This window comes from Humulus lupulus, chromosome 8 (assembly GCF_963169125.1).
Source record: "Humulus lupulus chromosome 8, drHumLupu1.1, whole genome shotgun sequence".
Taxonomy (NCBI): Eukaryota; Viridiplantae; Streptophyta; class Magnoliopsida; order Rosales; family Cannabaceae; genus Humulus; species Humulus lupulus.
The window spans coordinates 22,740,976-22,762,305 of record NC_084800.1 but is presented as its reverse complement, the minus strand read 5'-3'; the positions used below and the strand labels follow the sequence as shown (position 1 = coordinate 22,762,305).

The 21,330-nt window shown below is 34.4% G+C and overlaps 1 non-coding gene across 1 annotated transcript; it reads left to right on the top strand.

Annotated features, from left to right (window-relative positions):
* Nucleotides 1-11,421: 11,421 nt before the first annotated feature.
* Nucleotides 11,422-11,527, top strand: LOC133798946 (small nucleolar RNA R71). Its single transcript, XR_009876162.1, has one exon. It is a non-coding gene; the product is annotated as a small nucleolar RNA R71 (small nucleolar RNA).
* The last annotated feature ends 9,803 nt before the right edge of the window (nt 11,528-21,330 follow it).

Genomic DNA, 21,330 nt, shown 5'->3' with positions numbered 1-21,330 from the left:
GCAAATTTCAACATGTTAAGGAACTATAACAACATTATTTTGTAAGCTAATCATCTCTATGCAACCTGTTAAACAACTTAATTACTATTTTAAAGAAATTAAGTGAATTTAGACAAGCAAGCTTAAGCAACCTTAATCAACATAAAGTTTCATTTTATGTAGTTGCAACAATTTCAATCCAGTGAAGTAATAAGAGAAAATAGAGAAGGATTATTTTATGTGTGACTACTTTTGTTGCATATAAAAAAGCTGGTAAATTTTGTATATGTAGATTTTCTTGTACATGATGAAATATGTGTGTTCTTCATATATGATGTATACACAAAGATCAATATGGATAGGACATCAATATCATGATAAAAATATTCTAATTGAATAGATAGTGCACTAATTAATTTTGTAATTTGTTTTTAAAACGATTAAAGCATATAGACAATTTTATTTCATATTACGAACAAACTTTTTCCAGCATATATCATAGGCAAAAAAATAATGTTTTAAATTTACAAGTTGCATGTAGACAATTTAGCACCATAACTTTGCGTGAGACAGAGTAATTTTGCAAAAAAAATTAAAGTTATGCATTAATGAATCATATTTGCATACACCGTATAAATGCATTAAAAGATTTTTATACATGTATTAATAAAAAAATCTCTAAATATATTCATATTAAATAACAACAAACATTATATGTAAGTTTCGTGTGTGTACAAATAGTATGATTGTGTAACTACATAACAAATTAGAATAACATTTATCTTTTATCAAGAATAAGCAAGTTTCTTCTCCAATTATTAATGTGTGATTTGAATAATATCATAAATGTATTGTGCGTAAAATACGATAGTTTATGATCTAAAATGTTATCACACATATATATTTTTTAAATCATAAACGATGTTTTAGTTAATTTTTCTTTTAACATGTTTATATCATTCTTTTATATATAATATTATTTTTTTATTTAAAATTTATATGTGAATCATAAAAACTTAATAAAACTAAGTCAACTTGCTTGGACCTAGTATAAATATATATATATGTTTGGGTCAAAATCCCCCCCCCCCCCTCCCCCAAAATCTTTTATTCGATTTCACCTGATCATGAATTCAAAGTGTTGTTCCTAGTTGGTTTTGATCATCTGAGTCATACACATTCTGTTGGCTAAACCAATAGTATAAATGTGTTTTTTATTGAATTGAGTATAAAGAACAAAAGAGGGAGTATTTGCAAAAGACACTTCGATGCTTAAGTCAGCACGATGTTCTACTTCTCAATGCTCAATCTATACAAACTTTAATCAAACTAAAGTCCGAGGACCCGGAATTCGGTCTCTCTTCTCCTGTTTATATAAAATTGAAAAAGAGTGAGGTTAAAGAAGCTTATCGTGTTCGGTCCACGTGTCCGGCTTCATTAACTTTCTGCTCGCCTTTTTCTTTCCTTCACATTACGAGCTCGAATGTTCATTGATCCTTTCACTCAACCCAAGCCTTAGGCTCTTCCCGCAATCTATCTGTTTTAAGCTCAAGGCTCATTGACTCGTTCCTTCCCTTTGAGCTCAGAGCTCCTCAATATATTCAATCATTCCCAAGCTCAAAGCACATCACATCAATCTATTCAACCACTTTGAGATGAGAGCTCATCAATCAATTCAATAATGTTGAGCTCAGAGCTAATTATTTTGTTCAATCATTTTGAGTTTAGAGCTCATCAATCTATCAATCTAAGTGGTGATTCAATCGTTTTGGGCGGATTGGGCAGGTTTTGGGCAGTTTGTGCTGTTTTTTTATTGGCGGTTTTAGAAAAATGTAACCCATAACTGCCTAACAAGTGTGCGGTTTGGTCGGTTTTTTTATGGGTGGATTTATGCATGTTTATGGGCGGGTTGGGTTGATTTAAAGTTTGAAATTATCAACTTATGATATTTTAAAAAACAAAAAATTATAGACTAAAGTTTAGACGTATACCATCTTTACTCATCCACGTCATCATTAGTAATAACTTAATAAAATATTATCGTATCTCAAACTTGAATTTAAAACTCCACGAAAAATTCTAATAATTAGTATACTAATTATGTAAATTATACAAATTACAAATGATATCAAACCCATCAATCCACATATTAATAATTTCAACAATTTGAGTTTTATTTTCACTAATAGTTAACCATCAATACAAGTAACACTATTTTTTTCATCTATTTTTCCTAAACATATTTTTATATACAATTCTTAAGTTAGCACAATTAATGTCGTAACGAAGCTTTCATTAAAAAAAAGTTAAATACAGTGCATCCATTTTTTTAACAACACTGGTGCAGCACATCTCGATAATTTTTTTTCCAGTTTTTTATTTGACAGTGTACATTGTAATCATTTAAGATGCCCTGCAAAATTTCAAGAATTATGAATAATTTATAGTGTAAAAAACAAGGTTCAAATAATTGACTTTTACATGTATATACAAAAAAAATAAGCATACGTGCAACAAGTTGTTTGAACCCTGTTTTCGGTACCATAATTTATTCAGAATTTCTTGAAAATTTGTAGGATGTTCTAGATAGCTACAATGTATACCGTCATATAAATTTTTTTTTGGGATTACATCTCCCAAGTGCCGAAAATAGAAAGTTGATGCACTGGTGTTGTAAAAAAAGTAGATGCGTTGTAGTTGCTCCCTATATATATATATGTATAAATATAAAGAATACAACAATTCACATCCCAAAATCCAATATCTCCATCAAACAAATTATAAGGGTCACAAACTTTATAATTTTCAATGAATATTTTACGGGTTGTATTTTCAGGTTTTGTGAAAATTCTGTATTTTAATATTACCAAGTGATTCAAAATAAACAACTTAATTAAATGCGGAATACTGATTAAGTTATTTAGACAGATTTCAGTTTTGTTAACACTACTTATGCAACTGTTTAAACAGAAACAGAAAAACAAGTAAAAATTCAACACACGAGAATTTTTACGTGGTTAAGAAATCTTTTCAGATAACCTAGATCCACGAGGTCACACCCAGAGAATAAACCAATTAGTAACGAAATAATGTGTACAAAAGCATTGACTTAAACAATGTAAGACTTCCTCTTAAACTATTGCCGCAATCTTGTTGTACTTTTCTCTATGAAACTGGTTTTGATGAAACGCTGATTCTCTTGAAATCCCTTCAAAGAATCGTGAGTGCTCACTTCCTCCTGAAGTGAGACTTAGATAGAATCCTCTTTTGAAGATCCTTATGAACACGTTCACAACAAACACTACCTGTTTACAAGGACTAGATGGATATCCACAAGTACACTTAGCACTCTCACAAAGATTAAGATGAACAAACTTAATCTCTACAAATAAAAACACTATTCAAAATAACATAATGTTTACAAATTTCCAAATGGAAGAGGTGTCATTTCCAAAGACCTTGGTAAGGTATTTATAGAAAAAGAAATTGTCTAAGGCCATCACTTTCTGAGATCTTTGTAATCAATTTGCAAATTCCTTTGATTTAGGAAATCAGCCAGCCATATGAATTTTGTGTTGACAGAAAAGGAAACTGATGAGTTAGCAACGCCATCAGATTTATCTGGTGTTTAACGCCCAAAATGTGACAATCACTAAGCGGTGGTTGTAGTATAATCGGGCGGTCGATCCACAAGGAGGTAACCTAAAATCAAAAGGTTAGTAGAAAATAACACAAAAAGTTAGTAACAAGAAGTAAATAAAATTGTAAATGGAAAGATATTTGAGATTTTGGTATTGTATTTTGATAAAGTGATGAAATAAGATAAGTGAAATAAATGTAGGATGTAATCAAGAGTTTGAGAAAATGAAAGGTTTCAAGAATCATCCATATGCTTGTTTAGTTACTTGGTTACTTGATTTACAAAAATACACAAGTAAATAGTTCACATCCCAACATTTACTTGGAAAATCTAACATTAAAGTCCATAGTTTTTCTAACAAAAGTTCATTTGAGTTATAAAGTTCTTTACTTTAAAAGCACAATGTTAATCTTATGAAAAATCTAAAAATGACAAAATACCCAAGGGCAATAATGCAATAGAAGATTAGACATAAAATTATGTATCAATATTACTTTTACTAATTAGAAGCACATAGAAAGAGCATGACTAATCCTATATACTATTAGCATAAGTAAATAGAGATAACAAAATAAAGATAGAGATGAAAGAACATAAATAACTCAAATATATTACATTAAGAACATAGTAAATCAAAGTAGCAAAATAACATCACTTGCATATGGAATCATCCCTAACCTTCCTAAGAAGATTAGGCCATTATGCTCATGATTCTCACAAAATTCTAAGAAGAAAATATGAGAAGAAAGTGAGTGGAAATTTTGCTATAGTTTCTCTACTCTCAAAATTACATACCAAATGTGAAGAAAGTGTCCCTATTTATAGATGGGGAAAAGGACTAAAAAGAAATTAAACAACAAAATGGGGTTTACAAAATAAATCTGAAATATTAATAATAAGATATGATTTTGAAAAATCAAATCTTATTATTAATATTGCCCTAGCTATTTTTGTGTAGAGTCAAAATGCTCCTTTTCTAAAATACCACAAAAACATGAGCTTTAAAGCTCAAAATGGAAATTTTACAAACCCAATACCCACAAAATATGGCTGGTGACACAAGAGGGTTTTGACCCACTTTCATCCAATGAGGGGGTGCCACGTAGGCAGCTGTTGGAAGATGTCGGATTGGGCTTGCTGGGCCTTTGGGTCACGTTGGGAGCTAGATGCTCAATGTTTGATGTGTTGGAGGCTGAAGGGAGTTGGGCCGTTGATGTTGGAGTGAAGGCTGGGCCTTAAGATATATATTGGGATCTGTTAATTGGTGAGGCAAGTTGCTTGCTGAAGCCACATTCACGTTGAAGGAAGAAGGAAGATATGCATATATGTGCATATGGTCAATGCAAGTGGAGAGGAGATGATGGGTGTCTCTGGACACGTGGCGCGCTGGGGCGGTGACACCTGGCGAAGAGGTGGAGAAAGAGGCCAGCGGGCCTGGGCTTTCATTTGGGCCTTCGGAATTGGGCCAAACTCCTTCAAAAATGCCATTTTCTTCATTCCTTTCTTCAATTTTATTTATTTATTTCTTTTCTTTTCTTTGTGACAAAATGCATATTTAATTCCTACAAAATAACAATAAATTAAATCATAATTAAATATTTTCATTTATAAAATAAATCATACTAATTCAATGAAAATATTAATTAAACTTAATTTATTTTGGCTATTAAAATCAATAAATAATGCAATTTTCACCACTAATCACAACCCCCAACCAGCTTATTGCTAGTCCCTAGCAATTCGAGCGAAAAAGAAAATTGTCAAGTTGAATAATCAAGTCAAACCAAGCAAAATCATCTAAGCATTTTCAAGTTATCAGTAAGAAATCAGAAATTACTATCTAAGCTACTATAGATGCGATTTCAGAGTTGTGTATGTGTGTGCACCAAACCATATTCTTTTTATCACAAGTCATAACACAAATAGTATCGAAAAATCTCAAAAGTATAAAGATCTCAACTCCAAATTCCTCACGGGCATTGAAAGTATTGTATGGGAAGGATTACACTCTTGGAGTTGGAAATGTAACAATTTACGCTCAAATGAGAAAAGATAAACTTTTTAGGACAAGCAATTTGAACAAATATTGATCACAAGATAGGCAAATCAACTTATTGGAATTCAAATGACAAACAACCTTTGGGATTTACATGAGAAAACTCCAAGAACAAAATGACAACTAATTAGACATGATAAATAAGAAAATAAACTATAATGATAATAATAATTTTTATTTTTTTTTCAACAACTACAAAGTAATAGAAGGAAGTGTTGCTCTTGTTCTCTTTTTTTTTTCTTTTTTTTTTCATTTATTTATCATCATTTTTTTTTCATTATTATTTTTTTTTGACAAGAGACAACACAAAAATACAAAGGAAATTACAAATACAATAAATAGAACACAAATTTATTACAAAGACTTTTCTTAAATGAAAAACATCCCTCTAGTAAATGTCATGTTTTAAATTCCAAAGATGTGACTTTACCAACTCAAATGATCAATAAAAGTTCAAAAAGTTGTTTTCTCAACTCTCACAACTCACCAAGAAATGAAAAACTTTAAACTTGAAATTTCTCTCAACTATTTGTGTTAACAACCAATTTATTTATCATATGTTTGGAAAGTGCACAAAAGAACTCTGAAAATCACTTCTTAATAGCTAAACATAGTAAGAACTGACTCAAACCAACAAATTATACTCATGCTTGGATAATTTTGATAAAATTTGACTTAAAAATTCAGCAAGACAATAATGTTTTCCAAATGAATGCTAATGACGTAACAATAAGATTTTCCAAATGAAAGCCAATGCATGCTCACCACCCCCAACCAAAAATCAGACAGTGTCCTCAATGTCAAAATGAATAAGCAATGAAAAAGATAAGGAAAGAGAACACCTGGATGATGACCGTGTCCATGAGGTGAGAGCGAAAATAGCCTGGTAACAAAACCCCAAAACAAAATACAAAAACGAAAAGCATACAAAAATAAAAGAAAGACAGAAAAATAAAAAAATAAAAAACAACAACAAACCATTCAGAACTTCAGAGTGTATAGATTGGGTCCTTAAGAAGGACCTCTTCAACACGACTCACACTCTCAATGTAATGCTTCAGTCTTTGACCATTGACGCGAAAAATTCTCCCATCGGTTGGGTCCTCGACCTCCTCCGAACCATTGGGAAATACTTGCTTCACTACAAATGGACCAGTCCATCGCGATCGCAATTTACCAGGATGCAAGTGCAAGCGAGAGTCGTACAGATGCACTTTTTGATTTGGCTCAAAGTGTTTTCGCAGGATTTGTTTGTCGTGAGCGATTTTCAATTTTTCCTTATAAATCCTGGAATTGTCATATGCATCGTTTCTCAACTCCTCAATTTCAGACAACTGGAGTTTGCGATAGATACCTGCGGCATTCAGATCAAAGTTTAGGGCTTTGATAGCCCAATATGCTTTATGCTCGAGCTCAACAGGTAAATGACAGGCTTTTCCAAAGATGAGCCGATAGGGAGACATCCCAAGAGGGGACTTGAAAGCAGTGCGGTATGCCCAAAGAGCGTCTAGAAGTCGTGTAGACCAATCTTTGCGATCGGGATTTACCGTCTTTTCCAGAATGTGTTTTATCTCCCTATTGGCTAACTCGGCTTGACCATTGGTCTGTGGATGATAGGCATTTGCAACTTTATGAAGTACACCGTACTTGCGCATAAGAGCCTCAAAGGATCGGTTGCAAAAATGAGTGCCTTGATCACTGATGATAGCGCGAGGGGTACCGAACCTTGATAACACATTTTCTTTCAAGAATTTGACAACTGTAGCGTTATCATTGGTTCGACATGGTACAGCCTCGACCCATTTGGAAACATAATCCACAGCGAGGAAAATGTAAAGGTAGCCAAAAGAAGGTGGAAACGGTCCCATAAAGTCTATCCCCCAACAATCAAATATTTCAATAACAAGAATTGGGTTCAAGGGCATCATGTGCCGACGGGATAAGGATCCTAACTTTTGACACCTTACACAAGAACGACAGAAATCATTGGTGTCTTTGAACAAGGTGGGCCAGTAAAGGCCGCATTGCAAGATTTTTGCAGCGGTTTTCTTCACAGAGAAGTGACCACCACAAGCATCATTGTGGCAAAAATTCAGCACACTAGACACCTCATCGTCGTGGATGCATCTTCGCATGATTTGGTCGGGGCAATACTTGAATAAGTATGGGTCATCCCAAAAGAAATTGCGCACCTCGACCAGAAACTTGCGTTTGTCTTGTGAACTCCATTCAGATGGGAGTTCACCTGTTACTAAGTAGTTTACAATGTGAGCGTACCACGGCAACTTAGCAACAGAAAGCAATTGTTCATCGGGGAAATCATCATGAATAGGTGGACCGTCAGCGGGATCGCTGAATTCAAGTCGGGACAAGTGGTCCGCGACGACATTTTCAACACCTTTCTTGTCTTTGATTGTTATATCAAATTCTTGCAGGAGAAGGATCCACCGTATTAATCGCACCTTAGCATCCTTTTTGGAAAGGAGATACTTAAGGGCGGAGTGATCGGTGAAGATCGTAATAGGCGATCCAATCAAATAAGATCGGAATTTGTCAAGGGCAAAGACAACGGCAAGCAACTCTTTTTCAGTAGTGGAATAGTTCATTTGAGCACTATTGAGAGTTCGGCTTGCATAATAGACAACAAAGGGTTTCCCCTCCCTTCGTTGCCCTAGCACAGCTCCCACAGCAAAGTTGCTGGCGTCACACATGATCTCGAAAGGAAGACTCCAATCGGGTGACTGAATGATGGGAGCGGAAGTGAGCGAATTGACAAGCACTCGAAAGGATTCCTCACACTTAGGTGTCCACTCAAAGGTAACATCTTTGGCTAGGAGGTTGCTCAGCGGACGAGCAATCATTGAAAATTTTTGTATGAACCTCCTATAGAACCCAGCATGACCAAGAAATGACCTAATGTCTTTGACAGTCTTAGGAGTTGGCAGGTTGGAGATAAGGTCGACTTTGGATTGATCAACCTCAATTCCTTTTTTAGAAACAATGTGACCTAAGACTATGCCGGAAGATACCATGAAGTGAAATTTCTCCCAATTGAGGACAAGTCCCTTCTCGATGCATCGTTTTAAAACAGCTTCAAGATGAAGAAGACATGTCTCGAAGGAGTTGCCAAAAACGGTTAGGTCATCCATGAATACTTCCATTGATTTTTCAATCATGTCACTAAAGATGCTCATCATGCATCTTTGGAAAGTAGCTGGTGCATTACACAAGCCAAATGGCATACGCCGGAAGGCAAACGTGCCAAAGGGACAAGTGAAAGTGGTCTTATCTTGATCCTCCAATGCAATCTCAATTTGATAATAACCAGAATAACCATCAAGAAAGCAATAGAAAGGATGACCAGCTACGCGTTCAAGGATTTGATCAATGAATGGGAGTGGAAAATGATCTTTGCGGGAGGCGGCATTCAATTTTCTATAATCAATGCACATGCGCCACCCCGTCACCGTTCTTGTGGGGACAAGGACCCCTTTTTCGTTTTGGATAACGGTGACACCAGATTTCTTGGGCACAACTTGAGTTGGACTTACCCATTTGCTATCTGCTACCGGGTAAATAATACCAGCATCTAGCAATTTCAAAACTTCATTTTTTACAACTTCCTTCATCGTGGGATTCAGTCGCCGCTGAGGGTCTCTTCGAGGGATGGCGTCGTCCTCCAGATTGATTCGATGGGAGCAAATTAAAGGGCTAATACCTTTGATGTCAGCAAGCGTCCAACCTATCGCAGATTTATGCGTTCGCAGTAGCTCAAGTAACTGCAATTCTTGAGAATTTTGAAGGTTGGATGAGATGATAACTGGAAAGGTTTCACCGTCTCCCAAGAAGGCATGTTTCAAACCCTCGGGAAGTTGGGTCAATTGAACAGTTGGAACCTCTTCGGCTGAAGTTTTCGGCTGTGCCCTCTCGCGAGGTAGCTCTTCAAAGCGAGGTTGCCAAAACTGAGTCCTTCTATTGCGTGAGTCTATGCGATCTGATATTGCAAGAGTAGACTCAATAGAGCTTGGACTTTCGTTGTCGGACAGAAGGAGGAGTTCATCAAGATTATCAAAGTTGTTGCACAATTGAACCTCCTCGGGAATTAAAGAGTCAATCATGAATGTTTGATAGCATTCATCATCTTCTCGGGGTTGTTTCCCGATGTGGAAGATATTGACTTCAAGAGTCATGTTTCCAAACGATATCTTCATTAGACCATTCCGACAATTGATCAAAGCATTTGCAGTAGCAAGGAATGGTCTTCCGAGGATAATAGGAATTTTAGACTCCATGTTCACCACAGATTGGGTATCAAGAATAAGAAAATCCACGGGGTAATAGAATTTTTCAATTTGAACCAATACATCCTCAACGATACCCCTAGGCTTTTTGGTGGAACGATCAGCAAGCTGTAGTACAACAGATGTTGGCTTCATTTCTCCAAGACCGAGTTGTGAGTATACAGAATAAGGCATGAGATTGACACTCGCGCCAAGATCAAGTAAGGCTTGGCTGACTTCATGGGTCCCAATTTGGCAAGAAATGGTGGGACAACCGGGATCTTTGTATTTTGGCGGTGTCTTTTGTTCAATCACCGCACTCACTTGCTCGGTCAAGAAAGCAGTCTTCTTGACATGGTGCTTCCTTTTTGCAGTACAAAGATCCTTGATGATTTTGGCATAAGCGGGCACTTGTTTAATGATGTGAAGCAAAGGAAGATTAATCTTCACTTGTGTCAAGTGCTCAAGGAGTTCAGCTCGGTTATCAGGAAGTTTCCCAACAGGTTTCAAAGCCTGGGGGAATGGTACCTTTGGGGTGGCATTGACTGGTGGATTTTCGGAAATGACTTTTGGAATACTGGGAGAGTTGGATTTAAGGGGTGGGTCTGACAAGGTTTTACCGCTTCTCGTCGTGATGGCATTTACTTCCTTGACGTTTTGATCATTTGAATTTGAAGATTGGGCCATGTGTTGGCCTTGAACATTGAATTTCGGTTGGGAAGGAAGTTTGCCTTTTTCAGGAATGGCCAAGGATTCAGTCAATTTTGAGAATTGACATTTCATTTCCTTGATTTCTTCCATCATTTGGCGATTTAGTTTGGATTGTTCCTCCATGAATGCATGAAGAGTATTCTCGAGAGAATTGCGTTGTGGATGAGCATTGTAATGAGGTGCAGAATACGCCTTTGATGGTTGAACTTGTTGCTCATTTCTCCATTGGCCTCCAGACGATTGAGCTTGGTTGGAATCTCTCCAACTGAAATTTGGGTGGTTTCTCCAACCAGGGTTGTACGTATGGGAGAATGGCTTGTTATCTGCCCCTAAGGCATTGCATTGCTCCTCATAAACCCCCCTCATTTCATTCAAAGCTAAGCAGTCCTTAGCTAAGTGCTCCGTCCCTCCACAAACAAAGCAAGGTTCTTGCGGTTCCACTTGAGCGATCATGTGCGACTTTTGCCCATTTTTCGTCATCAAGACCTCAAACTGCTTTTTCAAAGCTTCGAGTTGGGCCTTAATGCTATCCTCTTCTCGAAGTTGATAGATCCCAGATGGTTTGTGTCGGTTGGTGTTGTCAGTAGCACTTGGACCAGTCCAGGTGTGAGATTTTTTTGCAGTTTCTTCGAGATATTCAAGAGCATCGTCTAGCTCTTTTTCGAGGAATTCATCATTGCATAGCATCTCTATAAACTGGCGCCCACGACTCGTGAGGCCTTCATAGAAGTAACTGACCAAGCGCCAGTTCTCATAACCATGGTGCGGGCACTGATTTAAAAGATCTTTGAATCTTTCCCAGACTTGATAGAACGTTTCATTGTCTTTTTGGGAAAATGTGGAAATCTGTCGTTTTAGACTGTTGGTCTTATGGCTGGGGAAGTGTTTCAGAAAGAAAGATTTGGTCATCTCCTCCCATGTTCCAATCGACCTAGGTCTCAAAGAGTACAACCAGCTTTTGGCTTTGTCCTTCAAGGAGAAAGGGAAGAACTTCAGTCGCACAGCATCGGCATTGTCGGCTCGGTTATAGAACGTGGCTACCACCTCCTCGAATTCTCTGATATGCACGTATGGGCTTTCGTTTTCCATTCCATGAAATGTAGGCAAGAGTTGAATCATGCCAGGTTTAAAGTCTAATGCGGGCATATTAGGAGGGAAGATAATGCATGAAGGTGTGGAAGTGCGAGTAGGATGGAGGTAGTCATTGAGAGTTCTTGGTTGGATTTCATCATTGCGAGCCATTGCGAATGGGTTATTATCAGCGAAAGTTTGTGGAGAAGCAGGAATGGTGGAAGGAGTTCCGGTAGGAGTGGCAGATGAATTGGAAGAAGTGTCACTGGAAGTTTCGTGATGATTCATCCACTCTCGGAAATCAGAATTAGATTTATTTTATGTCTTTTTCTTTTCCTTTTTTTATTTTTATTTTTTTTTTTGATTGATTTTTTTTTTTTTTGTTAAACTTGTTCCCAGGTAGAATTGGAGGTTTTCAGGTGATCTCCAACGCCTTACTAGAACTCCCCGAGGTTACTGAGTAAGTATGGTGGATCACAAGTCAACCTTTTCGACCAAATAACCTTTAAGCAAAGTGAAATTGCTTATTTTGACAAAACAAGCTTGGTTTTCTTATAGTAATAAGTTCAACAATGTAATAGTGCAAAGGTAGATGCTCGAAATGTTCCCAGGCCGATTGGGAAGGTTGCCAAGGTACCGCTTTAGGCCCACACTTGCCTAGACAGAACTCCCCGAGGTTCCCAGGTAAGTGTGGATGGAGGGTAACGCTATCACAAACCTTATTTAACAACCAATCTTTCTAGACAGAACAATATCGGTTTCTACCATTTGTAATATTACACAATTGTTCCCAATACTAAGTGTTTTATGAATGAAATTTTATGGACAATTTTATGCAATTTTATGTTTTTTTTTTTTTAAAACCTAAATCCTAAGGCAAAGAAAGTAAAAGCCTAAACTAAGCAACAAAATAAATAAAAAACAAAAATAAAATAAAGAAAAGAGAATTAAAGTGAAGATAGAATAACAAGCTTAATTTTTTTTTTTAATATGTATTAAACAAAAAAAAAATAGAATAGAAATTAAGAAAGAAAAATGGACTAAGAATGAATTAAAAAGGAAAAAAAGTGATTATATAAATATATATATGGTTTTTTTTTTTTTTTTTAAACAAAAGAAAGCAAAATTTAAAAAGAAAGGAAAAAGATAAGAATAAATATATAAATGTTTTTTTTTTGGATTTTTTTTTTTTATAGTTATATATATATATATATATGAATGTTTATAATATAAATATATATATATATATTGTACCGAAAAAAAAAAGAATAAAAAAAAAAAAAAAAAAAAAGAGAGAAGAAAAAGAAAAGGTATATATATAAATAAAGGAAATTTTGTTTTTATGATTGTTTTTTTTTTCTTTTTTTTTTTGTTATAATTATAATAATTAATTAAAAATTAGTAAATAATAAAAACTATACTAACACAATATTTATTCAACAAAAACACAAATAAAGTTACTACTATTTTTGTAAAAATTTCACTAACCTTTGAAAATTTACCTCCCTGGCAACGGCGCCAAAATTTGTTTAACGCCCAAAATGTGACAATCACTAAGCGGTGGTTGTAGTATAATCGGGCGGTCGATCCACAAGGAGGTAACCTAAAATCAAAAGGTTAGTATAAAATAACACAAAAAGTTAGTAACAAGAAGTAAATAAAATTGTAAATGGAAAGATATTTGAGATTTTGGTATTGTATTTTGATAAAGTGATGAAATGAGATAAGTGAAATAAATGTAGGATGTAATCAAGAGTTTGAGAAAATGAAAGGTTTCAAGAATCATCCATATGCTTGTTTAGTTACTTGGTTACTTGATTTACAAAAATACACAAGTAAATAGTTCACATCCCAACATTTACTTGGAAAATCTAACATTAAAGTCCATAGTTTTTCTAACAAAAGTTCATTTGAGTTATAAAGTTCTTTACTTTAAAAGCACAATGTTAATCTTATGAAAAATCTAAAAATGACAAAATACCCAAGGGCAATAATGCAATAGAAGATTAGACATAAAATTATGTATCAATATTACTTTTACTAATTAGAAGCACATAGAAAGAGCATGACTAATCCTATATACTATTAGCATAAGTAAATAGAGATAACAAAATAAAGATAGAGATGAAAGAACATAAATAACTCAAATATATTACATTAAGAACATAGTAAATCAAAGTAGCAAAATAACATCACTTGCATATGGAATCATCCCTAACCTTCCTAAGAAGATTAGGCCATTATGCTCATGATTCTCACAAAATTCTAAGAAGAAAATATGAGAAGAAAGTGAGTGGAAATTTTGCTATAGTTTCTCTACTCTCAAAATTACATACCAAATGTGAAGAAAGTGTCCCTATTTATAGATGGGGAAAAGGACTAAAAAGAAATTAAACAACAAAATGGGGTTTACAAAATAAATCTGAAATATTAATAATAAGATATGATTTTGAAAAATCAAATCTTATTATTAATATTGCCCTAGCTATTTTTGTGTAGAGTCAAAATGCTCCTTTTCTAAAATACCACAAAAACATGAGCTTTAAAGCTCAAAATGGAAATTTTACAAACCCAATACCCACAAAATATGGCTGGTGACACAAGAGGGTTTTGACCCACTTTCATCCAATGAGGGGGTGCCACGTAGGCAGCTGTTGGAAGATGTCGGATTGGGCTTGCTGGGCCTTTGGGTCACGTTGGGAGCTAGATGCTCAATGTTTGATGTGTTGGAGGCTGAAGGGAGTTGGGCCGTTGATGTTGGAGTGAAGGCTGGGCCTTAAGATATATATTGGGATCTGTTAATTGGTGAGGCAAGTTGCTTGCTGAAGCCACATTCACGTTGAAGGAAGAAGGAAGATATGCATATATGTGCATATGGTCAATGCAAGTGGAGAGGAGATGATGGGTGTCTCTGGACACGTGGCGCGCTGGGGCGGTGACACCTGGCGAAGAGGTGGAGAAAGAGGCCAGCGGGCCTGGGCTTTCATTTGGGCCTTCGGAATTGGGCCAAACTCCTTCAAAAATGCCATTTTCTTCATTCCTTTCTTCAATTTTATTTATTTATTTCTTTTCTTTTCTTTGTGACAAAATGCATATTTAATTCCTACAAAATAACAATAAATTAAATCATAATTAAATATTTTCATTTATAAAATAAATCATACTAATTCAATGAAAATATTAATTAAACTTAATTTATTTTGGCTATTAAAATCAATAAATAATGCAATTTTCACCACTAATCATCTGGCAAAACGAACATGGTCATTTCTTTTGACCATGTTCTTTTTCGAAACCTTCTTTATTCCAGAATGAACATAATCCCTGAAAATATTAATAACCATGTTCATTTTCGAAACCTTCTTTATTCTATAATGAACATAATCCCTGAAAATATTCTCATAAGATAAAACATAATATTTTTCTAATAAAGATTGATTGTGATAAATAAGGTAAAAGTTGTTGTAACACCCCAAACTCCAGGGACCGTTACAGTGTGCCTTGTAAACAGTGCTAAACTCGCTAACCGAGTCATTTGGCCAAAATCGTGAACTAAGTATGATTAGCGGTTTAGGGATTAAAACTTTGGTTAAGATGTAACGTTTCACTAGAACGTTTAACATATACATTGGGATCCCGAAAATATAATTTAAGAGTCTATTATAGAAAATATTTACAACAGGCCGTTCTAAGCGGCAAAACAGGGTTCAACCCTAGTTCCACTTTAAACCTCGGTCGTGGAGGACGAGCAGCTGCATATGTACACATCATCACCTAAGCTCTTCAACTCAAGGATGGTCCAGCTTCCTCTTGCCTTTACCTGCACCACGTAGCACCCGTGAGCCGAAGCCCAACAAGAAAACACAATAAAGCATGATATAATATCAACAACGATCATAATAACCATTCAGGACTATCAGTCCAAGCAAATAGGTGACAATAGCCAAAAGTCACAATAATGAGCATCGCTCCTTCTAGCCATGTGACGATAGGGTCACCAGGGCTTAACTGATACATGATCCTTTCATAAGTTTGATTAGGATAGGTGCAAGGTGATTAGTCACCAACATAACCTTCCTCACGACTCTAGAGTCGAAACTATGGACAACGTCCCTTAGCCATGTGACAAACGGTCACCGGGGTCATATACCTTGGCTATAAACATTTGGTCATAGACCAGGCAAGCGCTTATAAGTTCTTCGACCTTAGGGTCGGTCTAGCACTAATGCCATAGAGCCATTCAATGCGTAATCATCGACCTTAGGGTCGGTCTCGCATTAATGCCATAGAGTCATTCAATGCGTAATCATCGACCTTCGGGTCGGTCTAGCATTAATGCCATAGAGCCATTCAATGCGTAATTCTCGACTTTAGAGTCGGTCCCTGACTAGTCAGTGTCGATCACAAGTAAGACATGCCACCAATCACATATTTCATGTTCCATATCCATAAACGAGGCATTTAGCATGCTTACTAAACAGGTAATAGTGCTATTAGGGCCATGCATAAACACAGAAGCTCAAGCTCTGGACAATATCATACTCAGTATATAAAGCATGTCCCAATCACATGTTTCTCATGCATCATATGCAATATATCCAGCAATCCAACATGCACCAATAACAGCCATGCATGTCACGTTTCATAGTCAACCAACATGCATCAAGTATAGCCATGCATGTCATACATAATAATCAACCGACATGCATCAATAATAACCCCGCATGTCATACTCAATAATCAACCAACATGCATCATAATAGCCATGCATGTCATGCATAATAATCAATTGACATACACCAGTAATAGCCATGCATGTCTCATATACACAGGGTGTAGTTTTCTTACCTTTGGTCCAAGCACAGGTAACCAACAAACGAGCCACAAGAACGATCCCGATTCCAAGCCTCTAGTGATGACCTAGTCACAACCATAATATAAAACCTCATCAAAATGAGTAATTAAATACTTCCAAACCCAACCCAAGCCTCCGGGACGTCGAATCCCACTCAACTAGGTAGTAGGATCGATCCTAGGCCCTTAGAGTTAGGTTCCCATCACAAAAACCACCATTTAGTATTTTTTTTCCCTTAAGGGCCGCGGCCCTACATGGACCATGCCGCGGCCCGCCCCCCTGGCAGAGCCTCCTCCACCTTCTTCAAGCTAGAGCCGTGGCGCACAAGAACAGGGCCGCAACCCAACCTCGAACCAGCCATTTTTTCTTCGTTTTCCACTTTTAAAACCTTCCAAAGACCTATCCAAACATCACCAAATCCCAAAATCAAAGTTCCCAAACATCCCCATGATCCAAAACCCATAAAACCCAAGTCTCAAATCACCCAAAAACACATCAAAACACAAAATCCAATTCAAGCTTAAAAACTTTTAAAAACTTAAAACTTAAAACTTGAATTACCTCCGATTGAGTTGTTTCCAACTAAATCCTCCAGCTAATAAGCTTCTAATCTTTCCTAGGATCGCTATGCCTCGATCCTTGCTTGAATCCGAGTCCTAGAACTCAAGTTACCTTCGAAAATGCGATCGGGAGACGAAAATGGAACTTTTTGAGAGAGAGAGAACGTACAGAACGTTCTTTTTATTTCTTAAAAAGGTTACTTCAAGCTTAAGTAGCTTCCAATAAAACCTAGTGCTCGGGGTCCCGAAAACACCCCCGGGGATATTATAGTCAAAACTTCCAGAATTTCCCCCTAATCTTACTAACTCCCAATTTATCACCAAATATTTACTCTCATTACCCAATAACCCGGTAATGCTCTAAATACCCCTTGACTTACTCCAAGTCAAGCTTAAATCCCGTTGTGACTTTCCCACTAGCTTACCTCCTAGGATCGTCTTGTGCTGGGTAACCCTGGCATAACCAAATAATAACAAAGCACCACGCCCATTTCACATATACGCCAAGAATGCCCGAAATGGCCAAAATATGAAAATCACCCAATTACCCAGAAATGGGTTCACATGCATATTTAATACACCTAACACATGCATATTATCATTTAATAACACAATAAAGCAATTATGGCCCTCCCGGCCTCCTAATCAAGGTCCTTAAACCTTATTAGGAAATTTGGGGCATTACAGTTGTATTCACACTAAAAGAGATTTTCACTTAAAAAACCAACTGAATTATGAGATAATTATTTAAGGATATGTTGCTGATTTTTTGCAATTTTAAAATATTTTGTCTAAAAATAAAGTTAGCCAATTAGTGTTTTACATTTAGATTATTACTAAATATATATATATACAAAAAAATAGCGGGAGCAGGTTGAACCCTCCTTATATTATTGCAACCCGTATCCAATCCAATTTCAGTTGATTTTTTAATGAGAGAGTTCAAAACGGATGAATTTTGATGGGTTGGGCGGGTAGAGGCGTATTAGCATGTTTTTTTCAACCCTAAGTGGGATCCTAAATGTCTGATTGGTTTGCGATTAGAAAACTGTATTTTTGAAAAGTGGGATTCTGAAATGAAAATCTGAATTTAGTGACTGAAAACATATTTCTGAAAATGTGATTAGTTCAATGTCAGTAAACTGTTTTTTAGTTTTAAAAAACTGAATCTGTGATTGAGATTAAATTTGAAAATATAACAGAAACTGAATACGTGATTGGTTTAGCTGAAAGTAAAATTTAACTATATTGATAAATTAAAATTTAATAATAGTGCATTAATTAAATTCATAACAATATTTCATTGTCATTAACTTTGATTTTTTTTTATAAATTAAAGTTATATTTTTTTAGGGCATGATTGATTAGTGATTTAAAAATTGTATTTTGAAAAAGTATGATTCTGAAAAAAGAATCTAGATTTAGTGTCTGAAAATATGTTTATGAAAATGTGATTAATGTATTGTCCGTTAACTATTTTTGAGTTTTATAAAATTGAATAATTTTTTGGTAGAAAATCTAAAAATTGAATATGTAATATATATTTTTTATTTTTGGTATAATAATAATTGAAGTAAAAATATTTTTTTTATTTATTTGTTGTAATTTTTATTTGATCAATGAATTTTTTTAGCAAATATATTGTAAATTAGAATTAAATTATATTCTGTTATATGATTTTATAATTAATTATTTTACTAAATTTATATAGATAAAAATTTTAAAAAATAGATTGACTTGTAAAAAGGACAAAAGAAAAAAAAATCAAGACTGTCAGAAAAATAAAAAAAAATTAGCAAGAATTTAAAAAAAAAAAAAAGTAAGATCATACTAAAAACATAAAATTTTCGTTTTCAAAATCCTTCATTAGAATTGAAGTTGTTTTTTGAATAAGTTTCCAAAAATGTTTAACCAATCAAGTATTATTTGTAGGTCCCACAATTTTTAATTTTTGAAAACATAAAATCACATTTGAATCCTATACCATTCATGCCTTAAGTTTCTTTGTTTTGTTGGGCTGGGATCCTTTAGTTCTTCTTTAATAATATTTTTTTGGATCTTACTTGAATAAAAAAATAAAAAAACACTTAGGGTCTGATTGGTTCGCGATTAGAAAACTGTATTTTTGAAAAGTGGGATTCTGAAATGAAAATCTGAATTTAGTGACTGAAAACATGTTTCTGAAAATGTGATTGGTTTAATGTCAGTAAACTGTTTTTGAGTTTTAAAAAACTGAATCTGTGATTGAGATTAAATTTGAAAATATAACAGAAACTGAATATGTGATTGGTTTAGCTGAAAGTAAAATTTAATTATATTGATAAATTAAAATTTAATAATAGTGCATTAATTAAATTCATAACAATATTGCATTGTCATTAACTTTGATTTTTTTTTATATTAAAGTTATATTTTTTTAGGACATGATTGATTAGTGATTTAAAAATTGTATTTTGAAAAAGTATGATTCTGAAAAAAGAATCTAGATTTAGTGTCTGAAAATATGTTTATGAAAATGTGATTGAATGTATTGTCCGTTAACTATTTTTTAGTTTTATAAAATTGAATAATTTTTTGGTAGAAAATCTAAAAATTGAATATGTAATATATATATTTTTTATTTTTGGTATAATAATAATTGAAGTGAAAATATTTTTTTATTTATTTGTTGTAATTTTTATTTGATCAATGATTTTTTTTAGCAAATATATTGTAAATTAGAATTAAATTATATTCTGTTATATAATTTTATAATTAATTATTTTACTAAATTTATATAGATAAAAATTTTAAAAAGTAGATTGACTTGTAAAAATGACAAAAGAAAAAAAATCAAGACTATAAGAAAAATAAAAGAAAATTAGCAAGAATTTTTTTTTTTTAAAATAGTAAGATTATACTGAAAACATTAAGGGGTTAATTGGTAATTAATTCAAAAATATAATTTTAGAAAATTATTTTCAAATCAAATGATTTGAAAATATTGAATTTAAAAATAAATTATAAATTTTTGAGATCTTGAATGATTGGGTGTTTTTAAAATTTAAAATCTATAGAATAGAAAGAAAACAACAATTTGTTGTTTTCTCTTTTGGTGAAGGATTTTAACTTAGTTTTCAAAAATGGTTTTTAAAATTTTCTAAAACAAGTGTGCCAATCAAATTTTCATTGCTGTTTTCATTTTTTAAAATCTGAAAATGATAAAATTGTTTTTGAATCTCCTACCAATCACACCCTTAGATTCTCAGCTATGGGCTTCACAATTGAGCCTGTCTTCGATAATGGGCTGGACAGTGAAGCGTAGGGAAGAGGAACGAAGTGCCGTAACGTAAACAGAGTCGTTGTTACTTGTTAGGAGGATGTGGGAGTGGGAGAGACGATGACGTGTCCCAACAAACAAAGTAGCGTTTTTTGTGGTAGATTAGATTTTATTATTTAGGCCACGGCATGGGTTTTCGCGATTTCAATTCTCATTTTCGAGGATTTTATTTTGGACTGGTGCCGTGTGTGCTGTGCTGGACTTACGCCACTCTCCTTTCTAAGCCGCTCACACACACCTTTGGACCCCATTCAATTAGCGTCCGTCCATCCACGCCCACACTCGACCTGGTGACACAAATAAAGATCTCATTCTTCTCTTTAAAAAATAAAAAATTTATAATAAAACAAATCTATTATCATTAAAAAAATGACAACATATATCCGAAGTTATTTGGACCGTTCGTTAGAAATTTTGAGACTTTGAGTTGGTGGCAGCTATATGGTGTGGGGGTATTATTGATATTCAAAATTTAATTGTGTTGAGGTTAGGTGTGGTATTCTTCTTCTTGGCTCTTTGTAGGCACATAATTGAGTACTCATTTTTATAGTCAATGAAAGGGTTCCTTAATATAACATGTTGGCAATTTCTCTAATAATGTACTTTTATTTTTCTTTCTTTATTTCACATCCGATGTGGACAACATCCACCAAATGATTATAATGCACTCCTAAAATAGTTTGATTAAACTCCAGAGTTACATCATTACAATAATACTAAAATCTTTATTATAAATCCATGTGCTTGTGATTTGTGAATGCTTTTAACAAATCTCTCAAAATATCACAGATTCACAGTTTACACAACAATCGAAGTTATCTCATTTTGCGTTTCTTGATTAAAATTAGGGAACCATATA